The following is a 7,094-nucleotide window of genomic DNA, read 5'->3' as shown; positions in this document are numbered from 1 at the left end:
CACTAGAACAGGCTGTCCAGGGAAGTAGTTGAGTCACTATCCTCAGAGGTATTTACAAGACATGTAGATTTTGCACTTGGGGACATGGTTTAGTGGTGGATGTGGCAGTGCTGGGTTTGTGGTTGGACTCAAACCAAGAGGTCTTTTCCAAGCTAAACAATTCTATTATTCTATTTTGTTTACTCCTTTTCCCAGTCTGCAAGCCCTTGCTCCTCCTTTGCTGTCATGCTGAGAGCCTGCAGCTGAAGCACAGCACAGACAGAACATGTCCTGTGGTAGCTGAGGCTGGAGCGAGAAGTCCCAGCAGGACAGCACTAGACAGGTAGCTGGCCAAAGTACAGAGGGCACAGAGACAAGGCTATCACACACACAGTTTGGGAAAATATCAATCATCCTACAGCCTCCTTTTCAATTTTTATGTAGGAGAGTTCCACAAGTATGAAGGAGCTGAGGAAATTAAATGAGTTTGGACATGCCCCAATTCAGAGCAGCACTTGGGAGATGATCCCTATGTCTGCTCATATCCTGCTGGGTTTTTTGCCATTCTCATGTCTTATACTGGTTTCCAGATTGCTTCACGGTTTTGTCTGTGTTAATAATCACTACCCTTTTGTTATTTTCACCTGTACTTCAGAAAAAGACTACAATTACAGAGATGAATTAATTTTAGCTTTGTATCATGTTACTCCTGGGCTCTTTGATTTCTATTGTTAGAATCATATCTTGTTCTCTCTTTCTGAAAGAAAGAATAACTTCATAACTTTTTCTTCATAATTGCAATTCCTAGTCCTTCAGCCTCAACTCCCCAGCTGCCTCTTGTTTGAACTGCAAGAGCTCCTAGTACTTACATCTCTGGTAGGAATCACCATACCATCCATTACTTGAACAAGGACAGGAATGTTGTAACATTACCCTCTTCCCAAGAGTTTCTATCACACAATTGGGGTAAGCCATTCCCTTTTGAGAGGATGTTCCTTCATCAGATGGCTGTTAACAGACCCCTTGTCTCTATCCTTCTGTGAGGAAAATCCCATTATTTTCTCTGAGGGAGGGCAGGTATAAACAACACAGGCTACTCTACCTAAACCAAGTGTTTCTCAGTTGGAGAAAAATAATTTTCCAGTGAAGTTCTCCAGCACATTCCTGTACTCAGACTTTAGATGCTGATGCCAGCAACCTAAGAGACCACAATTCTTTTATACAATGCTGATACCACTGATAGACCCAATTTTTTCTTATAATGTAAGATCTCTGTGCTGGATGCACCCCTTCTGACTGAGTGACTGTACTTTGGTTCACCAAAAGGAGACCTGACCGAAATCATCCCTGCAGTGCAAACCCTGAGAATCATCCTAAGCCATGTCTTATCCAGGAACAAAGAGTTCAGGCCTCTCTTATCAGGAGATCAGCACCAGCCTGAGCTGGAACTAGACAGAACTGAAACTGCTACAGCTGCACACCTGCACGTACACCAAAAGGGGCTCTGACTAGGAGTCAGACATTTTAACCTCAAAATAAATGTCTGCAGCCCCCACAAGCCCACTGGGGTCTCCTGTACAGCAGCAGGCTGCTCAGCAATGATGTCCCTCAGACAGGGATGGCTCTTAAGGTTAATGCTTGAGGTTGAAAGAGCCCCTTACCAAACATCTGAGATCTATAAAGAGCAAAGTGATATTTTACATTAATATAAATCTAGCTATAGCTGAATTATTAGATGTACAGTAAGTAGTAGTTTGACCAGAGTGTAAATTATTGTTTAAACAATAATTTAAAACATTGTTAAATCACTTTCATTAACGTTCAATTATTGCTTAATAACAATTCTATCATCATTCTCTTTTCATTTAGGTGTCAATTAATTATCTTTGACTATCATTTAATCATTAATAAAATGTTTTTAGTTACACCCACATTGATACACTCTTAATAACTCACCTGTGACACACTCCTACGTATAAAAGACTCAGGCCTTAATTTAGAATTAAGGAGTACACAGGTCACTGGCTATCTCCTGTCACTAAAGCAGGCAGAGGCAGCTTTACAAATCCAGGGAACAATTATACAAAAAGTGACCACACAATCAGGTCCATGAGCTTTTGGGAGGAATGCCTCAAACAGGACACAGACCCCCATTACTGCTGTTCTTTGGGGTTTTGTCCCTCTTGTGTGAAGGGAAGCTTTCACCAAAGAGTCAGTTCGTTCTGCAGACTGGAATTCCATCATAAACATGCACCCAAATAACTCTACCCTATTTCTACTGTATTTAGCAATATTCTTTATACAACACTATGCCCTGTGTATATTGCAAAACAGAGTATTAACAGGTAACACAACAGCTGCAATATTCTAAAAGCAACTTGCTTTATTGTTGGAACACACAGACCTAGTGAAGCTGTCCCAGAAATATGAGAGCACGCTACAGATTAAGTTAAACTTAATGCCTTGTATTCTACCAAGGGAAAACAAAAGGCAGGTACCTAAAAACCTTCATAAAGCTAAACCTTTTATCTACATAAAAGGTTTCCTGAAGACATGGCCTTAAGGTCTTCACATAAATGCCCCAAATCCACCAGGTTTCCAGGCAAACACATAACATGCACAAGTGGCGTTTAAGGAAGGACAGACGGCCCAAACCACCTACCTTTCCTCAAATCTGCCAATTCTACTGGAAAGCCTGGAAGAAGTGAACTAAATTAAGCAACTACAAGTACAAACATATTCTGTGTACATGAACTACAGCTTTGTCATTTCTTGCTTGTGAAATTCTGTAGGTTCCCGTACAGGAAATTAATCAATCTTGAGAAGCTTTACTCTTGATGGATTTTCTTTGGCTGACCCAAACTTTGTTTCTGATTCATGACAAGTAATGAGGATACTGTTGGTGACTCCAGAGGGCAAACTTACTGCCTCTGCACTGTGTGCTACCTTTGCAAGTAAAGAATGAACTCTGAACTTAAACTATTTCTACCCTAATATTCTCCTTATTCTAACATAAAAAAAAAAAAAGAAATACATATCTCCTTTATTTTTGCCCAGAAATTCAATTCATTAGAGAGTCCAAACATGTCAAGACAGAATGACAACTACTTTCAAAATTACTTTCTTAATCTGTTGCAAAACTTTATCTTTCAGAGAAGGCGGATAAACTGGATCATAGTCCCAGTACATCACAGATAAAAGCAACTAGAAATTAACAAATGAGATTGCATGTGCTGACAACTTGAGTTCATTAAATAGAGCAATTTGATCACACCATCTTGTCAAGATCAGGCTTAGGTATTAAGGCCAAGGTAAAAGCAGCCTCTTCCAGAAGCAAGCACTGTAATCACACACAGATTAAAAAGCACATGTGTGTGTGAACTCTACATGAACCAGTTTTGGCTGAGCCTCTGCAATGAAGCAGAATGTTCCCTATGCACTCCATCTAGGTCCAGGGATATCAGAAAAGTTAAAATTCTTTTTTTTTTTTTAATTACTTACACTTGCCACTATTACATTTAATCTCCTATCATGGTACTTGCTCAACCTAACTAGACCAAATGTCCCTCAGCCACCCTTAGTTTTGCATAGACTAAGTAATTGTCAAACACAAATTTTTGTTGCCTTGATGTTGCTTTTTCCCTCAGACACTTGATAAATGTCTAACATCTGTTCTAAATGTACATTTTTCTATCCTTTTTTTTTTTTTGTAAAGGCTACTAATTCCAGTTCGGAATCTTGTTTATATAGTTTGAAAAGTTTTCATACAAGAGACTAAAGAAAAACTGTGCCAGATAAAAAACGGCTTCTGAAAAACCTTTTCTTTTTCAAGAACTTTTCCTCATTGTAGGATAACACAAAAGAAAGTGTGAGGGCAAATAATCTTATAGAACAGTTGTGTTAATTTTTCCTTATACACTCTTATCAACAAGCCATATTTTAGACCAATTGTTAAAAAATCTGAAGTAAGAAAGTACAGGAGGTTTTCTCTTCCAAATAAGAACTAGACACTAGTGGCTAAACATCAGAATGAATTTTCTCTAATGAGAGGCAGTGCCGCTGGCAGCAGCTCAGACATTTCACTCTCAATATAGTACTTTGATATTTTTCCATCTATTTTTGATGATTTCCTAACATCTTGTACCTTCAGCCCATTTAAAAGCTAATTTTATTGAACACTGATTTCAGCTATGATATTTTTACTTCTGAAATGTGAAATGCAAATTCACCTCATTTCTAGAACTCTTACCCACCACTGAGATTGTTAGAAAACTAAATGTTTCAATAATAGAATTCAATTTACTATCACCTTTAGACCTCACCTTGTTACTTACTGGACATTTGAGTAATAAGTACCTTGTTTTTCTGAATGCCTTTGCTCCATAAAAATGATGTGTACCATCTGGACTGCTGCAGCTGCTGTACTTCAGGAAGAAACTGTAAGATAAACTGCTAACCTAAACCCTGTAATACTTCACATTTCTTTACATACAGTAGCAACTCACATTCCTTGTAACCTCTGAAATAAATGTTTATACATTAAAAAAATCTTGTGCAACAACAAAGGTGCCAAAGTTGTAACCCACTTAACAAAAAGAGATGTTAACACATTCTGCAAATACATTTATTTATTTATTGATAAGATCTCAGGCTTGTCTGAGATCATACATATAGGATACAGCTTTCAAAAGTGTGTTTGTAAGCAGACATATACAGTAGTAACACTTTGTTAGCAAAATTACAAATGAACATCTGGATTTGGTTATTTATCAAGATTCAGATTTACAGGAGAGTCTGTGCTATCTACATTCTCTGGGACCTCAGGACCTCCAGTCAGCAGGGACAAGGAAAGGTTTGTCTTCCACAAGTTCCTGTTTGTGAGGGTCACATCAAGTGAGTATGATGTACCCAAGCTTTGATTCACAAAGTGATCAGTGACTTGTTGCCCAGTTGCTTAAATTTATTTTTTTTCTTGCTCCATAGTTCAGATCTACCAGCAACCACCTGATCTGCTTCATTTATTTGCCACATTAAAACTGTTCTGCTTCCTCTGTATTTGCATTTTCTTATAACACTACTGACCTCCTATGATTTGTCTTGTGGTACTGAACATGGAGGCGTGTGCATTCAATTGGACACCACCATTTTTTACTCCACCTCAGCTCTTTGGTAATCTAGAATTACTTTCTTACAATGCTGCCCTCACTCCATCATGTGTGAAGCAAGGTTGAGGCCCACCTCTGCAGAGCTGTGCATGTTTCACAGGACACCTTTCTCTAGGCATCAGAAGAAAACACTGCTACTGTTTTCCTAGTGAGCCACCCTCCAGCTCCAGGTTACCAACCATTGTCAGCACCAGCGACTGCCAGGTCAGGCTGCCCTGGAGCAAACAAGCCTGCAGCCTCTGCCTCCAGCATCCCTCAGCCCACCTGCCCTGGGGGATTCCAAAGAGGCTCCAAACACCTCCAGTCAGCAGCATGCCATGATCCATGGGAAGGCACAGCCAAGGCTAACCTGGCTCCAGCTCCCCCTGGCTATGTCCAGTCTCCCATCCCAATGGGTGAAGGATTCTGCTGGCACAGCAGGTGCCATGAGCTCCCATAACAATCTTATTTCCTCCTCCATTCCACAGAAGAGGGATGTACAGGCATATGCAAGAGTATGGCTTGTATGAGCTCTACACAAAAGCCCTGAAAGTCACACACAAGAAAAACAAGGTGGCATATAAGCACAGATATTTTAAACTACATATAGTACTTGCAAAAAGCTGTTTCTGTAACATGGTTTTACCTTTATGTGGCTTTTTAATACTCATTGACCCATTCTCCTCTGGCCTATCACTGCTCTACCTGGCTTTGTCCCATCTGCCTTCATCCAACTTTGAGACTCATCCAGTCACTGCCTTCCCACAAAGACAAAACAAGCCACCTCAAAAAGTACCAACAATAAAGGAAGATAAAATTTCCAAAAATTTCTGGTAAAGGCACCAAGCTTTGCATTTTCCACATTACTATGCAAAAGGACTCCCTGTGAACTAGAACAGCCTGGATGTGGCTACTGAGCTGACACTTGCTTTTCCTTGGGGCAGCAGCTGAAGCAGAGAGGACACTCAAGTCACCAGGACTCCCACAGGAACAAGGCTGTGAGCCTCTCTAGCAGTCAGCTGCAGGTCATCACTGCACTCCTGGCTCATTGAATCTGGGCATGGCATCAGCCAAACAGCTCAGAGCAGGACTTGTGCACAAGGCAGGAAGGCACACCTGGGCTGGCAGCACGCTGTCCCAGCTGACATGGACGTGCTCTTGCAGCTTTCAGAGACAAACTGCCAGCAGAGCTGATTATTGCCATTGCACTTACAACAACCACCCCCACTCAATGCTCCCACAGAACAAATAACCTGAAGGATCTGCCAGTAAATACAGGAGCAACCAATGAAATGAACAACTTCCTCATTTAGCTACTTACGTCCCACATTTGAATTTCCTGTCTTTGCTCATCTCTTGTGCAGTAAGCTTTCCGCACTTGCACTTCTGTTCAAACCAGTTTAGCTGCTTAGATGTCCACACACCAACTCAGGGAACTGAGATGAGGTCCAGACAGCTCATCAATTTACTTGCTGAGTAACACTAAAAGCAAAAAAGCTCACACACAAAAGGAGTCACAGAATGTGTATTCTCAAGGAACAAGAATTCAGCTGAACTGCTAAAGCCAACATCAAAAAGAGAGAATGCTTTTATAGAATCAGTCAACTCTCAGTAAGGGCAACTGATGTGTAAGCAAGCAGGCAGGACACAGATATGACCATTTCTATTAGGTAGGAGACTACTTTTGACTACTCATGGGAAGACAGATACAAACAGCCAAGTTGGAATAACAGGAAACTGTAGGGAATAAATCTCTATTCAAGATACTCTAATTTGTGCACAACACATGCACTAGCCTGAATGCAGAAGTCAAGATTTAGCCTATATTGAGGGGTGACCTACTTCAAGTATCTCTTCTTGGGAATGGGAGATGGAGACTATGACCAAAAGCCATGCACACAGCAACACACAATTGTATTTTGAGTTCATTTGGTCATGAAGATGAGCCCTTAGGCATTTTGTTCAAATTTA

Source organism: Zonotrichia leucophrys, chromosome 1A, assembly GCF_028769735.1.
Source record: "Zonotrichia leucophrys gambelii isolate GWCS_2022_RI chromosome 1A, RI_Zleu_2.0, whole genome shotgun sequence".
NCBI lineage: Eukaryota > Metazoa > Chordata > Aves > Passeriformes > Passerellidae > Zonotrichia > Zonotrichia leucophrys.
The sequence above is the reverse complement of the archived record's forward strand: the minus strand, read 5'-3'. Positions refer to the sequence as shown.